Raw genomic sequence first — 21,471 nt, 5'->3', positions numbered from 1 at the left:
AAGACATGGTTGGAACTCATGGGTACACCCTGTAACAGAGAGCACTGGGAAATAAAGATGTTTTCATATTGTGTATTTAAGTGACTTTTTTTTCCACAATGAATTTGCTGCAGTGAATAGCTATATAGATGGAACATTTTGGGGTTTTTAGAAGCCTCCCTGTATTCCCTGTGCTTGCAGTCACTGAGTCAATTCTGTCCCATGAAACGCTCTCACTAAAAGTCAGTTTTACTGTCTAGCCCTGATCATTCTTCACAGTCAAAACTCACCATGTTCCCGCAGGACACATGAAGGGTCTGTCACAGAAGCCAAAATCTTCTCTTGGATTTTGTTCATTTCATTTCTTTGCTAGAGGGAGTCAACGCCTTTAGGATGAGAATAGAGTGTGGTTTCCAGCTCAGGCTGCAGAGGATCAATAACTGAGCTGTTAATAAGGTGTATGTATCCAGGGACCTACACTGAACCCTTGCTAGTGTTCTTGTCAAATCCCAATCAAGTGCCACATCCTAAGAACTAAGAGAGCTGGGAGCATCTCTCTATGCTTATGAGGCTCCATATATGCCTCCTAATGGCAATTTGCCCACGAAGCAATGTCTTAGGTGAGTATCTTTCTCTAACATAGGAACTCTGCAATTTGCATCTGACCTCCATCAATTGTGTTGGGCTTTAACTTAAGTTTTCCTTTTCCCGTTGCAAGGATGTATCAAATTGGGGTAAATTAGCATGTATGTTTTCCTGCAATATGAATATATACTTTAAAATAATTTTCAAGCAAAACCTAACTTTCTGCCATATCTAAAGTGCATCTGGGAGGAGATGATGATTTGCAGATGGCATGTCTTCAAGGTTTCCCCTCCTTGGTTTAGAGTTATTTTCTGTGTGGCGGTTCCCTGTTTCAGCCCATTAAATGTGCCCACCTTCCCTATCTGCACACTTGGACATAATATTTGAAGTTACAAATTGTTCTCTTTTATAGTGTGTGTCTCAGTGGGGCCCAGCTTCTTAATACTTTAATGCTGGCATCTATCAGAGTACAGTTTATTCACAGGCAAAAGTTAAGGTTAAAAAGTTTTCTGCAGTATGAATTTGAAGGTTGTCATTTCTTAATTAATTTAGTTGTATTTCCTTCTTAGCCTCAAATTAGAATATATTGTGAGTGTTTCTCAAAATACTCTTTTCCTTTTTAAATATTTCCAAATGTCACTGGCAAAGTAAAATATTTCTTGGACAATAGATTGAGAAGGTGCTACAAAAACAAGTTGGTTTCTTCTTTATGGGACTTAGCAGGTCCTTCAACATGATTATGTTCATCATGTATACAGCATTTACAGTATTTCTTTGTAATTATTCTCCTGTGTTACTCACTTTACCATTTTTTTCTGAGTAAAACTAAAACCCTGGTTTCTGAGGACTACATTTTGGGGAAATACCTTGGGAAATAATATTCTTTTTTTTTTTTAATGTTTTGAATAGATTTTTGAGTTTTATTGAAATCTTACATGAACAAGAAATTGGAAATACAATCACATCAAAGAACAAATTGTCACGGCTTTGACGTTTAAGCCAAACAAATTTTGTAGGGCAGATTTCAAAAAGGTGTGAAGTTATAACAATTTAAAAACACAGTTAACCTGCTTCTAGGAATGGAAAACATACAGTCATAGGTTATTTTCAATACAAGGAAACTTAAATCTGTTTGATTTAATTTCTTAAAACTACTAAGACAGAGCACTAGTTTGTACTTTTTTTATTTACAGCATACTTCATACTCCTATGTAATCTATTCCAAATCCAAAAAAACAGAACTGTCCAAACCAAAGGTTCTGCAAAATCATGATTTAACAGTCTGTTCTGAAGCTTAAATGAAGCCTGGAACGATAAAAGCATTGTAACCCCAGAATAAGGGAACTCTGCAAGCCCAATAATGTCCAAGAGCATTTAGAAAAGAAGAAAAATAAAAAGACTTGAGTATATACACATAGTGATTTCTTCAGCTGAATACAAATGGCAGCAAACTGCTACTTAAAGATGAAACAGTTAAGCCAATTTTGTTTTGAAGAATGTAGATCTAGAGCCAATCGTATCTTGCCAGTATCGTTTTTCAAACCCTCACTTGTCTATTTCCACTGTTGCCCATAAGTATCCTGATAAAATTCTTGGTTGTCATTATTGTAACCATAGTTACCAGAATAGTCACCACCTTGTTGAAGCGGCTGCTGAGCGATGGGTTGGGAACCCCAGTTCTGTTGGTTGTTGGTCTGACGACGTTTGGAATCAGGCTGGTTGTACCCATCTGCCTTTCTCTTGCCTCCTACATTGCCCCCTCGATTGCCCCGAGCTCCACGAGAACCACGGCCTCTCTGCTGCTGTGCAGGACCCCCTCTGCCACCCCTTGAGCCTCTTGGTGGTCCCAAAGGTGCCCCCCTCTGTGAATAGCCAGCTCTACCTCTTGGAGGTGGTGCTCCCCGCCCCCTTGGTGGTGGTGGAGCACCTCGCCCTCCCCTTCCTCCTCCTCTTCCTCTTACTGCATAGCCATTATCATAGCCGTAGTAGGGATCTTCATAGCCTCCACGATAATCATGATAATCATAACCATAGTAATCATCATAGTAGTCTTCATAGCCATAATAATCTGGAGGGTAGCCATATCCACCTCTCCCGCCACCACGACCTCGACCTCTCATTGGAGGTGGCATTCGGGGAGGAGGGTGATAATAATAATCTTCATACGCAGTGCTTCTGGAGGCCTGTCTAGCAGCTTGACGCTCTTTCCTTTTCTTGTCTGGTGGCTTAGCTAAGACAATTTCAATTTCTTCCCCTTCTATTTCTTTTCCATTCATTTCATCCATAGCCTTAACAGCAGCTCCTCTATCTTCAAAATGAACGAAGGCATAATCTTTCAACTTTTTCACCCTCTCCAGTTTTCCAAATTCAGAAAATGACTTTTCTAATATTTCTTCTGTCACCGTAGTAGCCAAGTTTCTCACAAATAAAACTTTCACCTTCGCCATGACTTCCGGATCTGGTTCCTCCACAGGGTCAGCCCATTCAACTGTAACTACATTTCCCCACACTTTTACTTTTCCACTCATCAGCCGGCGTCTGGCTTGTGCTGCTGACTTGTGATCCTCATATTCAAGGAAGCAGAACCCCCGATTCTTCTTTTTGTCATCGGGTTGATGATAGAGAATAACGTCCACCAAACCCTCTGTGACTTTACTGAACTCTTCCAGAATGTTTTCTTTTGTCTTATTCTTTGGAATGGATCCAACAAAAAGTCTGTTGTTTGCCACAGAAATGCACACTCCCAGGTGTTTACCAGGGCGAATTTCATAGCTGTCACACAGTTTAACTGCTTCTTGGGCTGCTTCCTTTCCACAGAAGGTAATAAATGCATATCCTCTATTTTGACCAGAGAGCGGATCCATCATGAGGCGCAGATCCCAGATAGGACCAGCCTTTTCAAAAAGGGGTACCAACTCATCCTCATATAAGTCTCTTGGGATCTTACCTACAAAGACCTCTGTTCCAATTCCAGGTTGCACACCCGAGTACACATTGTCTGGTGGAGGACCACCATACTTCCTCTGTCCTGTGGTTACATCCAGAGTATAACCAGTCCTCTCAAGCAAGGCCTTGATCTTTGCCTCATCTGGCCCTTTTGTGGACTCCTGCACCTTGCTGCCCTGTTTCTCTCTCTGCCTGTAGGTCTTCATAACTCCACATAAAAATGCACTTTTGTTCTGAACATGAGATAAGTCACTTTCCTTGAACTGCTGTAGTACAGACAGAGCTCCTTCTTCATTAAATTCCCTGAGAACATCAATTGCTCTTTCATCAAGATCGACATAAGCTACCAACCCAGGGCAGAGCGGGGGGCCGGCGGCCTGGCCCGTGAGAACCAGCGCGAGGCGCTTTGAAAACGACTAGAAATGGCGCGCGCGCCACCCCCTCCCCTCCCCCTCATGGACGGAGACCGGGAAATAATATTCTTAAATGAAAAATGTAAACAAAGTAAAGAGATTAATAGCTGAAATGAAATTTTGTATAGCTATTTGACACGTTTCCTTATAACAGTATTATAATTTAAGTAATTATAGACTTTTGATTGATATGTATCTTTGACCAGGAGGGTAACCAGAGGTGGCTAATCCCTGCTCCTCTTTGCCAGACAGCCATCTGAAAAGAGCGTCTTTGTCCTACAGTTGCCGAAGTTGATCTCAGCAATTATCATCGTCCTAGAAAAAGCAGGTTGTACCATACCGAAAATATGTTAATACCGAACAATCCCACAATTAGGAAGTTAAGAGCTATGGGACAAACACAAGCCGTAGGCCTTCTCCAAAATCTGCAGAGCTTACTGGGCAGGATGCAAAGTTTAGGGCCACTGTTAAAGCTGGCACCACTGAGCAGCCAGGCAGAATACTGGAACATTTTCTCAGCACCAGTGTGGCCAGCCCTAGGAAGGAATCTTTTCATGTTTAATCTTTCCAGAGAATCCCTTGACTCACTGAACAAATATTTACTAGGTACCTACAAAGTGGGAGGCACTGCTTGGTCCACTTGAGCTGTTGCAATAATGAAAGAATTTTCAGCTCTCTAATATTTCTATTACCCCACTTAATCTGTACAATATTGAATAGGTGAGAAAAGGATGCTCATAAGAGATTGAGAGTGCAGATTTCCAACTCTGGAAGCTGCCTTAGAAAATATCATTTTCAAACTCATTTCTACTTATGAATAAATAACTGTGAAAAGTTACCCTATTTGACTGAGAATACCACTCCTCACAGTGAAGGCCAGGCATTTTACCTTCCAGCTCTGATCTACCTCTGTCAGCATGTGTTGCTTAGAAAACTGGCCTGGAGGTGGCCAAGATATGTAGTCAATGGAAGTGTGGTTCTCAGAGAGTGGTCCCGGACTGCCCGCACACAGCCAGCATTTAGTGTTCTCAGCTGAAGCTGCTAACTGAAAGTCCAGAAGAAAGAGTGGCTCAGAGACGGTGTCAAAGGACAGTTGGGCAGGGTGAAGGGCAAGGGACCCTCATTGGTTGAGAAGGGTGAGCCAATTGGTATCAGAATTTATGTTTGCATCCTGCCGTATTATTAAAGTACAGTGATGTGCTCCAATTGAATTTGTCCAGACACTGGGGAATCATGTTTCATGACACATTATGCGTGTAATTGTGTAAGGTCTTCATGAGAAGATGGGACACTCAGCTGGGCGGTGGTGGCACACGCCTTTAATCCCAGCACTCCGGAGGCAGAGCCAGGCGGATCTCTGCGAGTTCGAGGCCAGCCTGGGCTACCAAGTGAGTTCCAGGAAAAGGCGCAAAGCTACACAGAGAAACTCTGTCTCGAAGAAAAAAAAAAAAGAGAGAAGATGGGACACTCATATGTCATTACGTACAGAGAGGGGGTGTAAGACTTATATTTCTGTTGTAAACACTCTGTGAAGCCAGAATTTTATTTTCCTTTGATTGCGACAGTAAATGTAGGAAGATCAAGGGGGAAAAGAACATGCTTTACTTTTTGAACTCTTATTTTAAAACGCCCCAGAATTTTATGTGGGAAAAACGTATGAAAGAAAACACATGAAGCAAATGGCACAAATTAGGTATTTCCTGCTTTTAAAATCTTGAATAATCTGAATAAGTTGATTGATGGACGAATATGGTTTTCTGATAAGCAGTAAGTCCCAACAGTATTTGAAGCACCATTGCATGGTAATGACTGCAGATGTGAACATACCCTGATCCCTGCTAGAAAGCATATGTACATGAGATATGCAAAATGCAAGGTTGGGTTTTCACACTCCTTAAGGAAATCTGGCATGTTTGGGAAACCAGAATTGTTTCTCACAATGAAAAAAACATAACAATAAAAGAGCCACCATGGCCCAGTATTTGCCTACTTGAATGTTAGAACTTAATGAAACATTGGGGCCTACTTGGTTTAGTTTTTGGAAACAATTTGGTATGGATGACATGATTCAAAATACTGCTTGCAACATCTTCTATAATAATAGTTGTTATTTTTCTTGAGATGATGTTATATTGGCCCAGATCCTTCTAAAGTCAGTTCTGACATTTATAAGAGAGCAGTTAGCTCCTTGCAGACAGCAAGCTCACCATCCTTGCATACTTGTATCTAAAATAGTCCTAAAATTCTCTTTATTGCCTCTGCACTGTTTCCCAAAATGAAGCATGAGATCATGGTAGTATTTAGTTATCGGTTCGGTTTCCTGTCTTCCTTGATCTTTTTTAAGCATCTCTGTCCTAACAAAATGACCTTCTAGCTTGATGTCTGCTCATGTGACCAGCTATTTACAATGTGTGTGTTCTAATCTGATTTTTTTGATAACATATGAGGACATTTAGTCGTATGGTTTGTGGTAAGTATAATATTTCCCTGAATTGTAACATTTGATAGGAATTAAGCCAGTCCTCTGGAAAGCAGTTTCTTCCAGCTATCTTCAGTTGTTGATATAACAGTTCTAAAGGAAATAGATGAAAAAACTTCAGTTAGTGAATATGCCAAGCTGTGCTTTGATTATCAACCTTATTATAAAAATATATTAAACATCTATGGATTATGTGTCTCAGATCTTATCTGCAAAGGAATGTATGCATTTGAAAACAAAATCTGTGATGTGTACTTACATTTGTAATATTGGGTATTTAAATTATTTTAGAGATCATGGCTGCAGGTTCTTTCAAGGTACATTTGTTCAGCACTGGTCCTCAGCTTCATTGCAAATCTATTATGCATACATAATACATTCCACACTGATGTAAGATGAAAGTCACTGCACCCACTAACATTCTTACACAGAGCATTATATATTTTTTTCTTTGCTGGAATGAAATATCTCTCTTAGGTTACTTCATCTTTTTTTTTTTTGACAGTGTTGTTGATTTTAACCTTTGACATTGAAGAATGACTCTGATTTTATAGAAAAATGTAGCATATCTTATGCAAGCCTTCGTGAGCAGCTATTTTTGTTTGTCGTTCTCAACAGGAACAAGCAAATACTGCAGTTTAAGTTATTTTTAAATGTTTTAAAATAGTGTTTGTTATTTCAAGGCATCGAGGAGTAAAACATCTTAGCAAATACTGGTCAGTTGTGTTTATTGCCTGATGTCAACACGTTTGTCAGTTTGAGAAAGTGTCACAATCCTAGAAGAAGGTGGCTTGTACTCCTGGAGTCATATGCTAATGTGGGAAGTGCCCCGTGTATTTCAGAGGCTCTGCGGCTTCCACAGCAGAAGCATCCTACTTCTCACAGCAGAGTGTTAGGGAGGCTGGGATGCTTCTCTTCAACAGCACAATTGCAAACAGGATCACTTGTGCAAGAGAATGGGAGGAATTTATCTCCTGTAGTTTTATTTTCTTTCCCATAGTCATTATACTGTTGATATACTTAGAGTAAGCCAGTTACTGACAGGCATGGGCAGAACAGAGAATTGGTGTCAGGAGACCTGCATTTGCCCAGAGATAGCTACTTGACATTGAATTTAAATGTTTTGTACTTCAGTGTTGTCAGTTTGCAAAGCATGAGGGATTTAGACTGGTGACTAATGTTAAAATTGAATGTGCACAGTTGTTTAGAGCATTACATTTCTAGCTTCCCTGGGGCTGGGAGCTCAGGAGGGAACACTTGTGTAAAGTGCAAGGCCTTGGGTTAGAACCCCAGCATGGGGGCAGTGGGAGTGGAGGTGCACTCCCCATAGCTCTCACCAGATTAGAAAATCTGACCATGTGAGGTCTACTTTCTCAGACAACAGAGACTTCCCAAGCCTGCTGTTTCCTTCCTTGTTTGATGGGATTTTGTTCCCTTGATCTTTTAAAATGGTGTGACTTTTTGGGATTTGTTTCAAGGAACGTTGTGGGAAAAGTTTAGTTACTCTGAAATTCATCAAATTCATTAGACATGCTACTTTTCTTTCTCTGCCTCACTGAAGTATAGTTTGGCTCTGGTTCCTAGCTGCCCTTGTGCATTCACAAGGTTACACACTGCCTGTGTAGGGCTGTTCCATTCTGCCCTCTGTCTAAGAGCAATGGCAGATACGCACTTCCGGCTTCCATTTTCACACCTCTATTTAATCTTTCTCCTTCCATAACATTATTGCTATTTAGATGATGAAAAATAATTTTGCTCCATCAAAAGTTAGAGAAACAGTGGCTTTCTACCGAAAAAAATGTAACACACATAGAGAACTGGGAATAGCATAGTAAATTCCACTTTCTAAAGTTGTACTGTGCATGTTCACATTTTTGGTTGCCACGCTGTATCTAATCAGATTCTTGCAAAGCAATGTTATGCGTGCAATGATTCCTCTATAACTCTCTTTGGAGACAGATCCCAGCTGCTGTGGTGAGGGCTAGCTGCTGCTTATGGCTAGGGATCATCTTTCACTAAATATCACAGATGGTAGTCTATCCTCTCCACCACCGAGCTGATGATATAAGCTTTGGTCAGGCAAAGAGGAAAAAGTGTGACTACAACATGTGTCTTCAAATAGAGCATCCCTGAATCATGATCAGCTGTTAGACACCTTCCGCTAACCCCTAGCTTTGATTCAGGGAAAGAATCAGCCCAATGAAGAGAAATCTAGGGTAGTCAATTAACCTCGAATTTACAAGAGAGAACAGTCACTGAAAGGAATTCCTTTCTCATTATTCATTCAGAATTGAATTTGTGTAGAAAACCAGTAATGACATTATAGAGAGACAGCTGAAGAAGGTGATGCCTATTTGCTGAACGAAAACATTAGTTTCTTACGGAGTTGCTGCAAGATGGCTGCGCTAAGGAGCTATACTGAGAAACAAACCACAAACATGGCTTCCTGTCACATGTGATCCGTGAGGAGCCTGACCATTAACAGTTAAGGACCATCTCAAGATAATGTGCCTTTACAAGATGATTTTCTTTCACCTATGGATTAAATTGGGAGAAATCAGTGATCCCAAATGCAAATATCTTTGTTCCCTTTTTACTGGATGGATTCCCAGGACCAGACTAGAGTTAATGCAAATTAGAGTGTTCAACAATTGATTCAGAAAAACAGCCAGCTTGAAACATAAACCTCTCAGCAGTGAGGTCTTGCAGAACACAAAAATGAGAACTTGAGTCAGGAAACAGAGGAGGCAGCAGGGCTCCTGACGGAAGGATTATCACTCATTATAGGGAGCCCCTTAATCATGTTTTCAATTGGTGAATTTATCCACCCTGTCCCCCTTCCCCAACCCCTATCTGGTCTCTTTTTGTTCAACATTGGCTATTGACTGAAAGGGAAAAGAGAGCAGCCAAGCACTGATACTCTAACTCTGAATTTGTGTAAAATGTATTCCCTGAAGTCGAGTACTTGGGTAGGAAAATCCCGTCCAAAACAGGGTGGGGAGCATAAGTGTGCGCATTTTATGAGGAACACAGGGAGTGATAATTAGACCACCAAAAGCTAGTGGATGTATCCTGTCTTGTATCGAACTATATTCAAGCTAAACTTTCTGTAGTTCCATGGAAAGTAGGTGGAGAATATTTTGAATATCTTGTAATGAAATCCAAGACATGATTCCACCTAGGAAAAATAAGTCTGGAAGAAGGCAATTTTGTGAATATTAATCTCAAGGTTTTTTTTTTTTAATCTGGTCATAATTTGGTTCTGGAAGCTCCTTAAATATAAATAATTTGGTAAAATATGATGACAAGTTGTTTCCTGGTATCTTTGGAGCTCTCATAATCTGATGCAGGAGGATCATCTGCCAGATTGTCAAATGAGGGTAACAATCAGTTCCAGGCAAAATATTTTAAAAAAACGTTTATGAGTTAGCAATGGACAAAACTGAGTTGAGATTGGTAACAATTTTATAAGCTTCTTTTCCTTTTAAGTGTTTTTAGACCCTGGAGGTCAAATGGACTAGTGTCTTCATTTTACAGAGAAGAAACTGAGACCCAACCCATGTAAATGCTACCACATTTTACTTAAACTCTGTCTCAGCAGGAGAATGAGACTGAGTTCTTGATTCCTCCCCCAAGGATTTGCTATGAGGACCTGCTGCCTTTGATTCTCCCACCAGATCAAGCTGCTGGCTTGGGCAGAGTTCTAATTATTGGTATTTCATTTCTGATAAAAAAAAAAAAGTTTATTTCGTGAAGCCTGCCTCACATTATGTCCTTTCAACACTGTAAAAAGGAGCTTAATTTGAATGTCCTTGTAGCATACTGCACCAACAAGTGTACCAGCTTAGCCGGTACAGTATCAGCACCGAGCTCCAAGAACACTGTGTAACTTTCCCACCTGATGCTAGCCCCTAGCTGTCGTGTTCAGCTTGGAGCTGAAAGGCTGCCCAATTTCCTCCGTATCTGATGACTCTTACAGAAAGATGCTGCCTGGAGAGTATGGTGATTTTCAAGGTCTTCTGCCCTCAAGCTCACGGCAAATCAGCGCACAGAAATGAACGAAATGCTTTTCTGTAGATATTAGTGGAACAAACACCAAGACCTTGCTATAAATAAAGCAACTGCTGAGGCCTCTAGGTGTGCTTTAAAAAATGTAATTGTGGAGCTGAAGCTAGATACAGACATGATGTCTTTTCTTTGGGCTTCTTAAGCTACAGGTTTAGGAATGCAAGACACCTTGAAATTACAGTTTTGCGTATCCAACTTACCTTTTTTCTTTTTCATAAAGATTTCCAAAGTTGGACCACTCACTAGAAATAGAGTTACTTTCTAAAGGCAGAGGCTATGCTGGAACATCTGTAATCCAAACGTGAGGTTCAGGGCTTCCCTGTGTTGGAGAACTGTTTCCGGGATGGGCAATCTACATAACTGCTTCAGTTGCCATAGAAGCCATGGCATGAAAGGAGGAAAAGATGGTGATGGGGGACAGAAAAGGCTAAGAAAATGACAAAGGAGGATGTGAAAGGGAGTGGCAGAACAGTCCTACCGTGTGGCAAGCATGCTGTCTGTGTCTCTTACTCTCTGCTTTCATTTCATCAAATTTACTGATTTAGCACTTAGTTATCACAAAAAATGGCTGCTGAAAGTGGATGATAGATTTTAGAATTTTGAGTTTGTCATTCTGTTGTTTCTGTTGAGAAATTACATTGCTGCCACCTGCACAAGATAAGTCATTCCTTTTGATAACCTCAAGATTTATTTATTTATTTATTATTTTATTATTTATTGTTTACAGTGTATCTGTTTGCCATCAAACAGTTTGACTATGGAATTCCTGGGTATAGATTATTTTGTCCTACTTGGAGTTCATTGAGTTCCCTGGATCTTCAGATAAATGCTTTTAAAAATAAGAATTAAATTTGGAAAATTTGGGGCCATTATCCCTTTAGCTTTTTCTCTTCTCTTGTCTCCTCTGAAGTATCTCTACATGTATGTTGTGTGCTTGATATTTCACACGGTCCTCTGAGGCTAAGTTCATTTCCCATCATTCTGTTTTAGGGTGGGCAATTTCCCTCAGTGTATCTTCGAGTTCTCAATTTTTTTTGACATGTCATTTATTCTGATAAGAGCCTCTGGTGCGGTTTTTATTTCAGTTATTGCACTTGTCCACTCCATGTTTCGACTTGGTTCTTCGAGGTCTTGTGTTCTGAGAGTCTCTGTGTTCTGAAGCACTGCTGTGTTTTCCTCCTGCTGCTCCAGTAGCTTCCTTCAGTTCTTTACAAATATTTATGAAGCTGTTTGCAGGCCAACACGTTTTCCTGGAAAGACCATTTCTAGAAACTGCTCTTCTTTCTCTGCTTCCTGAGTATGGGCAACCATTCTTTGTTTCTTTCCATGACTTGGTGGAGCTGATTGGAAACTGTTGGACAGTTTAGACTATCTCTTCCAGCAACCGCCTGGTTCTGACTTTTTCCTCTCAGGAATTTCTGTTTGTTTACTTTGTGTTTGATAATTTTCCTGGACTAAGTCTAGAAAGCCTGTCATTCTAGGGCAGTGTATGGCCCCAGAGACCTTATTTAGCTTGTTTTCTTTATTTTTAGCTTTGAGCCTAGTTGTATCTAAATGGCCTTGTTTCAGTCAGTTATTGGTTAGAGGTTATGCCCAAATTTCTTGCTCCACAGTATGGCTTTCATTTTCTACTGAAAGAGTGGGAACAGGCAGCGTATTCAAATTTCAGACCATCTTCAAATCAACTCTGAGTTTTGATGAGAATTTTTTTTGCTAAGTCTTCCCATTGTGTGTTCAAATTCAGCTCTTGTAAACCTGAAGTTTACGGGTAGCTCTGAATGTACATGACCTCTTGTGGATGTTTCTCACATCCTCTGTGGAAGGCTTATTTTCCCAAACTGTGTTGCAACTCAGTGTGCTCTGTCACAACAATGCTTGCTCCAAACCAACCAGCAACATTAGGCTAATGGAACTCTGGCCTTCCCTTGACTGCAAGCTCTTTATTTATTTATTTTTAAGATAACGATGCTAAGTTAAGTGTGTACTTAGTAGGAACAGCAAAAATTTCTGTCTTTCTTAGCTTTCTTCTGTCAGACTACTGGCCTGAGAGCTGAAGGAGTAATAGTAGCAGCCCTGGGCAAGGTGCCAGGCCTGTAGTATGCTCAGATAGAGCTCAGTAGTTTTCAGGGGTGTTTGTCTTTTTTTTTTTTGTACAATGTTGTTTAATTCCAGAATACTGAGATGGTGTCTTTTGAATGTTTAGTTCAATTTTATAGTTGCTATTGGGAGAAAGGACTTTTCTTATAACTCTATTCTGTTACAGTGGAAACCACAAGTCTCCTAACCTTAGTTTAAATGACAAGATCTTCACTGAAGATGAACTTTCCATGACCTTTGCATGTAAATATAAAAATAAAAGTACAATCCATGTCCTAATCTATGTATCCATAATATGTATATAGATTTGTATAGACAGAAGTAGAAACACTCCACCCATCATTCATCTTCTAGAAGCCAGAAGGAGTGAGACTCCCCCCACGCCTCTTCCTCTATCTCCCTGGGAAATCAGTGCTCTCATTTTTTGAGCACTGGAAACCAAAGTGCAGAGGATTATTTTCCCCTTGGCAACAAAAACAGTCACTTGCTTTTCAGATTGGGAGATTGACAATAGAAGGATGTCATCTTTCTCCTTTCTTAGGAATAACTATTTTTTAATGACATAAGTATCTCTGCCATCTAGTCACTTCCTACTATATGTTTTAGTTATTTTGTCAAGCATAAAACAGGCAACAAGATGAATAGTTGTGTGCACAATTATCTTCATTATTGAGGCTTAGGGAAATTGAGGGACTTAGCCAAGGTTACATGGTGGGCAAGTTGTTATGTAGAAAAAATTCTAGCCCGAATCTGTTGGCTTCTTAATTCCATGCTGTTGATGACCATTTATGCTCCTTTGTGGCACCACTGCTCCTAGACATCAAGTAAATAAAATCCACACCTGTTTGCAAGACCGGCTCCCACAGTGTGGCACTGCTGATCATCTGCCCACCGTGATTGTTGTCTGTTGCAGTCGAAGTCTTTCATCTCTAGCATTTCCTCACCAACTCACTGAAGTTCATCCTCAGCTAGGTAACACAAGACGGGATCCAGGAAACTATGCTGTAAGAGATTTTGTTTTTCTAAAGCTATAGTTTTTCTCAACTATTGGACACATCTGGTGGGGTTCCATTGGGGAGCACTCTTCCCCTCTGGGGACTAACAAAGAGAGGATGTATTAGGGGGTGCTCTTGTGGTTGGTAATTTGAAGAGGAAAGGAAGTAAGGCTGGACAGAGGGAAGAGCTGGTCTATGAAGCAATTCTGGTTGTGGTTGCACACAGCTCTATGAGGATTCTGGAAGCAAGAGTAGCCTTTTTGGACTGGAGGGCCCTTTGTGTTCACATGGATCTAGCTCTATTGGATGTGGTCACCCTGGGCAAAGAGTCAGAGATGAGCTGGGCCTAATCTAGCTGGTGCCTCCCAGAAGTAGGTAGCCAGGAAGAATAATTAGCCAGCACTACTGCCTCCCTCCTACCTTGCTGGGGAGAACAGTCTTGTCCTGCTCCTTAGGAGAAGGGCACCCACCACAGCTTGCTTACATTCATATCAAATTAAAAAAAATTCTTTGTTTAATTTTCTCAATAAGAATTCAAGTTCTAAGTGTGAACCTTTTGCTACATTTGGAAGGATGTGGGGACATGACAATGAAAAATAGACACAGAGCTCCTGTTCTTATAATGTTGTGACCTGGGAGATACTGTGCACATTCGACTCTCCTAATCTCCCTGCCATCTCTTGTTTAATCAGAGTTTGGTTCTAGGCCAGTAACTCTGTGTGGCCTAATTTAAACCAATTTTAATCCCTTATTAAGCTTTAAGCATCTGGTTGTACTTTTTTTTAAATGCTTTTAAATTAGTGGATCTCTTTCTTAGATGGAATTAAAACTGGATCATGCTTAGAAGTTTTTATCATTTGCAAAGTCACAATTACCAGTGGAATGGACTGTAAGCAGTGGGACCTCTGATTAAAAAAATAAAACATTGGTAATAGGACACAATTGACAGAGAGGAATAACTGTAGTTGAACTTGTTGCCCAAGATTATCTCTGCTTCTGATTATTTCTATACTTAAAAAAGAAATAGTATGTTTTAATTGTAATTACTTTTGATAATTATTTTATCCTAGAAGGTAAATTATTAATTAGGGTGTGTATTATAAATTACTTTTTTATTAAGTGATTTCTGACAATAGTTTCTAGTTTTTTTTTTTTTAATTAAAGAATAGGTCTTGGATTTAATATTAATGGCTTTGGGCTCTGCTAAGGAGGGAACCTAATCTAACTTCTGCCTTATGACTTGACATGTAACTGGAAACAATGCACCTGCCTAGCTGAGATAACTGGTGAATTATATGTGCTGATATGCATACTTCTGGCTGAGGAGCCATTTCTAAGTGCAAGTTTCATTTTCATGATTTTTTTTTTCCACTGTTGGTTTAAAGTCAGTATCCATGACTATTGCACATGTGACAAGAAATAACCCAGCCAAGGTGGCCTGGGGATATTGCTCAAAGACAGTGTTTGCTTGACATGCCTTCAGCTCTGGGTTTGATCCAGTACCACGAGTATACACATACAAGACAACGAAACAACTAGTTTAAGACTAAAAGGACTTGGAAGAAGACAAGAAAACTCAACTCCAGGTGATGCCAATAAATTTGGATCACTAAAACTTTTCCTGTGTGGGTATAAGTTAGGATATCCTGGTTAAAACTTACTATTGATTTCTTTAAACTTCATAAGTATAAGCTAAAAAAAAAGTAAGAAAAACCTAGCCAGCAATAAAAATTATGAAAGCACAACTGTGTAAAAGTGGAAATGAATTTAATCTCCAGTTTGTCTTTCAAATGGCTGTCTTTGTTGGGAATCCCCTTTGAATGGAATATCTTTGGGAAGTGGATATAGTTCATCTACACCGTAGTGAGGATAGGGCAGCAGTTCTCACTCGAATGCTTTCCTTTTTCCGTAGGGAAACCCACGGTTCCCTTTCAAAGTAGACACAGCAAGGCCCTATGCCCATGCATTATTCTACACTGTTTAAACTGAGAAGCAAAAACAATAGCTGCCATCAGTTCAACTTAGATTTGTGACCTGAAGTCTCTGTCGTGTACTTTGAAAAAAAAAATTGCTGTTTAAGGGATCTTTGGATTTCAGAATTGAAATCATGCACCTGGACTAGTGATACTTGCCCTTTGCCCTCAAATTGATATGAAATCTAAGGTATCATTTATTCCTAGAAAGTTATTCTAAAACTTCAGGTCTCAAAAAATTGAATGACTCCTGGGGAGAGAGTCCTGGTTTGGGTGCTGAGAAGCCCTTTTCTATTTAGTGATCAAGTGGGATCTTCTGTCTCAAGGTTAGCTTCTGACCCTCCATCCAGAAAGGAAGACTGCTAGTTTATGCTTCACACATAGTCCTGTCTTAGTGCTCTGCCACACCAGAGCTCCTTCAGCAAGTAGGTGGGCTTCTATAGCAACAAGAAAACCTTTTCCCTAAATGTCACGGCATAGCCAAGAGACAGGAAGAAACACTGGCAAAGAGATATGGAAAATAGAAGAGAAGCAAACAAATCTAAACTCCAAAGAAACAAAGATCATTAAGAAACAGAAGAAAAGAAAACAAAAACCCTCAGAGAAAGTCAAGAAACTATTACATAAAACAGATCAACTAAGAAGTACCAGCTCTTGAGAAATAAATAAATTACTGCCAATACAAAGATAACTTAAAAGCCTGTCACCACAAAATCCATTAAGTTATATAAAATGTGTTAATAAAAAGGAAGATATGTTAATGCAAGAGCTGGAAAAGTAAATAGAGAAACTCAAAGAATGTAAAACTGTAGTAAGAGAAAATAGAAATATATGAAAATACAGGAGATAAGAGAACCGAGATGAGAACCAACTTGTGAAAAGAAGGGCAGAAGAAGAGGAGGAACAAGAAAGCAGGGCAATTGGCTGGCTCGATATACCCAATGCTCCAGGACTGATACCTGAGCTCTGGGGTACAGAGGCTGGTACTGCCTCCAGGGAGCCCTACTGTGTTAGAGCTGGAAGGAGTTAGGAGAATTGTTCTGGATTCTATGTGTTGAGTGACTTGATTTATTAGATGGGCAGTTTTCTCTGCATCTCTCTGATATGGTGGTGGTGATGGGGCTCAGAGAGAGTGTACCAAGTGTTTTCCAGAAAGAGCTTTGAGTATTACCATTAACTTAGTAGTGTAGTGGGAAAAGCAGGTTATAGTGTGTGTGTGTGTGTGTGTGTGTGTGTGTGTGTGTGTGTGTGTGTGTGTGTGTGTGATAGTATATAAACTGGTGTATACATGCAATGGTTTAAAACATAATCTGGGCCTGGTGGTGGTGGTGGTGGTGGTGGTGGTGGTGGTGCACACCTTTAATCCCAGCACTTGGGAGACAGAGGCAGGCGGATCTTTGTGAGTTCGAGGCCAGCCTGGTCTACAGAGCGAGATCCAAGAAAGGCACAAAGCTACACAGAGAAAACCTGTCTTGAAAAACCAAAACCAAACCAATACAAAACAAATCAAAACATAATCTGAATGGGTATAGCTTGTCTTTGGTTGGGGTGATGAGTGGTTTCTTTTCTTTCTTTTTTTTTTTTTAAATAATTTTCTGTATTTTAAGGAATAAGTTTATATTGTTTTTTGTTTGTTTGTTTGTTTTGAGACAGGGTTTCTCTGTGTAACAGCCCGGGTGCCCTGGAACTCACTCTGTAAACCAGGCTGGCCTTGAACTCACAGAGATCTACTTGTCTCTGCCTCTCAAGTGCCGGGATTAAAGGCGTGCACCACTACCACCCAGCTATATTACTTTTATACTTAAAAATAATAAAGCCCTTCCTATATGGAGGATCTGAATTTACAATAAAATATTCCTGGGAGGAATGGATCCTGCCTGCCTAGGAGACTAACTTGTGCAGGTAGGAGAAGCTGAAGGAGATGAACCCTCCAGGGCAATGAGAAAGGCCTGCCAGGTACAAATGAAAGATGAGGATGTTGTAAAATCCTAAAGATAGATCTGATAGGTAAATAAATAGATAATAAATAAATAAATAAATAAATAAATAAATAAATAAATAAGATAGAGCTTTGCTTTTTGGTTCATGCACCACCAGCACTTCCAAATTTCCTGAGATTAGTCATCTCCTACACTGAACGCCGATATTACACTGTCCAATGTTATCTGCCAGAGTACAGCAAAGTTAGAATCAGAACCTGCAAAGACTCCAAGCCTACTCAGAAGTGAGCGTGAAGGAGTTCAAAGATGGAGGTATCACCCAAGGCACATCTGCAGGTGCTTTTAAACAAACACTGCCGATTTCACTACAGTCTCAACCTCCTTGAAGAATTCGGTGGCTTTTGTCCTCACTGTTGTCACAAAGGCACACTTTCTCTGAGTTGATCTGTGTAGATGGCTATCTTAAGCACTTCACAAGACAGTTAAATAAAATAGAATTGGTTCCCTTCCTCCCACCCACAGCATGTAGATTATTAAAGATGACAATTTGAAAACTGACTTTATTTAAGCAGAAGTTATAAAACCTAGCTCTTTGCAATGAAACCTGAATGTCTGTGTGATGGTTCAACTAGTTAAGAGCATTCTTAGTGGAATTCACTGGTCTTGACCTGGAAAGAGAGAATACTCTTTATCTTCCTGATAGTACAAGATTTAAGTGTATCCAGTATCATGTGTGTTCCTGTTACTTAGACAATACCTCCAATAGCAGCAAGAGAGAATTCTAGTTTTACCCACCCATGGTAAATTCTTTTCCTTACAAAACAGATATTATGTTTGTAAAATTAAAAATGAGTAATTCACACTCTGAAAGTTACTTTTCCCTACAAAAATGCTATTGTGGATTTTTTTTTTTTATTTGAAGGCAGAGTGTAACAAAAGCAGGGGGAAGGTGGGGAAGACAGAAAAGCCGATTTAATAGATAATGTATTGCATTTAAAGAGCTTGAATGCTGTTACTTTTCATCACTTAACTTTTCAAAGAACACTTTCAGCTTCCTTATTTGCATGTTTCATTGTTTTCAAGCCTTTACACTGTATGCTTAAAATGCAAATGGAATAATATAAGAATAATGAGAAGTAATACTTGGAAATGTTCTGAAAAAAATGTTGCAAAAAGAGCCCTGGTTTCCATCTGATTGAAAGGAGGTGAGACTTGGGAAAGTCAGACTGGGTGTAATTTTATCTTAAGCTCTGACTAGAAGCTTCATTTCCATCCTTCTCTCTCCTTTGTAGTGGTGAAAATTATTGAAGGTTTCTTTTTTCATGACTCCTATCCTGGTTGGGTTGTGTCTACTCGGCATAAGCTAGACTTATCCAGGAAGAGGAATCTCTACGGAGAAAATGCTTCATCAGGTTGGCCTGCGGGCAAGACTGTGGAGGCAATTTTTTGACTGATGATTGATGTGGAAGGGCCTAGCTCACCTTGGGCAGTGCCGTCTCTGGAAAGGTGGTCCTGGGTTGTGTATGAAAGCGACTGAGCAAGCCAGGAACCAGCATTCCTCCGCGGCCTCTGCTTCGGTTCCTGCCCTCCCTCTTCTGTTCTTGCCTTGGCTTCTCACCCGACTTCCCTCATGGACTACAACTGCAAGCTGAAATAAGCCCTTTCTTGTCCCCATTGTTTTTGGGCATGATGCTTATCACTGCAAGAGAACGTAAACTAAGATACTACTTTGTCCATACTCTCCCCTCCCCAACATTAGTTGTCTTTCGATCAATTAACTCAGCTTAACAGTTTCTAAGAATATCTAGAATGTAGAATAAATTGCTCACTGTTAGCAGAAGTAGGTTTGGCTTAAAGACAACTGTGTAGAAACACCAGCCAAGCTTTGACTTCAGTTCCTCTGATACCTGGGCTTTCCATTGGATAGACTAGGAAATCAGACCCCCTGGGGACAATCCCAGTTCTGCTGTTCCTCAAATGTTCTACTGACTCACCTTCCTGGGTTCAGTTTCCCCATCTGTAAAATGTATACTAGCAACATCTTTCATGCCAGTGGCTGTGATGATTAGAAACATACAAATGAAGTGTGTAAAGAGATACCGCTTAGGAATAGTGTGAACACAGGCGTCTTATTTGGCAGGTCATTATGATCAGCAGTGGGTGGGTTTCAGAAAGGCTAGGATGCACTCTGTCTGTGGTTTGTGATGCAGTGAGGAGGCCATCAGCCATCCGGCTTGCCTGGATCTGATAGGTCTCCTGGGGCATGGTTCTTTTAGCGTTGAATGGAGATGATGGTCCCTGTTTAATCTGAATGATCTGGTCACTATAGAGATAGAGGGACATGAATCCCTTGAGTCCTAATCTCAAACCATCTAAGTCAAATTGTCTCCTAGGGGCCCAAAGTTATACTGGGGTATAAGTCAAGACATAACCATTACTTTTCAGAGAATGAGAGAAGAACCATTCCCACAAAGGACCTAAAGAAACAAAGATGTGGAGGTAATCGGAGGCAGATTTGAGTGAGAAGCATGAAGGTGTATGAGAGGCTATAGGGGATTCTAGTTTCAAGTCTGTGGTACTGGGCATACTAACAAAGGCCTTAAGAGACACACTGCCGCCGTGGCAGTTTGAGTGGAAGCTCAACGACTCCATTGCCAAAGAGTTGAACAAGAAATTGGCCAACAAGTTTGTGTACAATGTGAGACTCTGCATCTGTCTGTTTGATATCACCAAGCTGGAAGATGCCTATGTATTCCCAGAGGACAGAGCACCACATACCAAAGTCTATTTCCAATACGTGTTGTTCCACCGGTTCCTGGATGAGATTCTCACCGGGAAGATCAAAGGCACAGCAGAGGCACATCTCTTTAGGGTTCTTTGATGACATTCTTATCCCCCCACCCCACCCCCTCGCCCCGAGTCACTGCAGCAGCCTGCCAAGTTTGATGAAACAGAACAGGTCTGGGTGTGGGAGTATGAGACAGAGGAAGGCGCATGTGACCTGTACATGGACACTGGCGAGGAGATCTGCTTCAGGGCAGTGGATGAGAGCTTTGTGGACACATCCCTCAGAGGACCCAGCTCAGCCGAGGCTGCCTCTGCCAGCAAGGAGTTGCCAAAGAAGGAAGCGCTCTACAGCCTTGTGGGATCTATCAGCGAGCCAGGCCTCCGAGCTTTCTCTCCTGGGGACCATCAACTAGCCCTGGACCTTAACAGTGACTGCCCAGCCTGAAGACCTTGCCCAGACCCTCGAAAGTGGAGCAGATGGCAAATTCTGAGTGCTGCCCAGAGCTAGGCTATGTGGGACCAGGAGTGCCATCCCTCCCCAGCTCTGGGTCCTCTGCCTTCTGGAGCCACCCGTGAAGTCCTCTGCACTGGATTGGTTTTGTGTTTTCTTTGACAGTCTCACGTATCCAGGCTGGCTTCTCACTTGCTGTGCAGCATAGAATAACCTCGAGTTTCCGGTCTTCCAGCCTCTATCTCTTGAGTGCTGCGATTAGTTCCGCAGCTCCACATTGACTTTATGTGGTAGTGAGGAGGGAGCCGGGACTTCGTGCCCACCAGGCAAGCGCTCTACCAACTTCCCCAGCACAAGGACTCACTTATTTCAGCAGTGCTGAGGATGGAACCCTGGGCCTCTTTCATGTCAGGCAGGTATTGCATTACTGAGCTAAGCCCATCCAACCCCTTCCTGTAAACTTCCTGTTTTCAGTGACAGAAGAAACATTTAATAAATAATGACAGCAGCAAGGGGAAAAAAAGAGCCACACTCAAGTCTGGATTTGCACAGAGGGGACGGGGAGGTGGGCTTGGAGGGGTGGGGTGGGCGGACATAGTGCAATATACTTCTCGAAACTTACATTCCATTTTTTCTCCTGCAAACTCATGTGGCCACCTCAAATAGATGAAAAGGAACAATTTGTCATTAGCCCTCATTTTGGTAATAAGTAATTACATAACTCCCATATGTCAAAGTTTTAAGACAGCTTTCCTTAT

At 40.9% G+C, this 21,471-nt stretch overlaps 2 pseudogenes across 1 annotated transcript; one reads left to right on the top strand and one right to left on the bottom strand.

Annotated features, from left to right (window-relative positions):
• Window positions 1-1,468: 1,468 nt before the first annotated feature.
• Window positions 1,469-3,951, bottom strand: LOC143272866 (heterogeneous nuclear ribonucleoprotein R pseudogene; annotated as a pseudogene). The gene has a single exon (XR_013050477.1). The product of XR_013050477.1 is annotated as a heterogeneous nuclear ribonucleoprotein R pseudogene (transcript).
• Window positions 3,952-19,164: 15,213 nt separating this feature from the next.
• LOC102915013 (DNA-directed RNA polymerase III subunit RPC8 pseudogene) lies at window positions 19,165-20,707 on the top strand (annotated as a pseudogene).
• The last annotated feature ends 764 nt before the right edge of the window (window positions 20,708-21,471 follow it).

Source organism: Peromyscus maniculatus, chromosome 4, assembly GCF_049852395.1.
Source record: "Peromyscus maniculatus bairdii isolate BWxNUB_F1_BW_parent chromosome 4, HU_Pman_BW_mat_3.1, whole genome shotgun sequence".
NCBI classification, from domain to species: Eukaryota; Metazoa; Chordata; class Mammalia; order Rodentia; family Cricetidae; genus Peromyscus; species Peromyscus maniculatus.
Note: the sequence above shows the minus strand (reverse complement) of the source record. Positions and strands in the feature narration are given on the sequence as shown.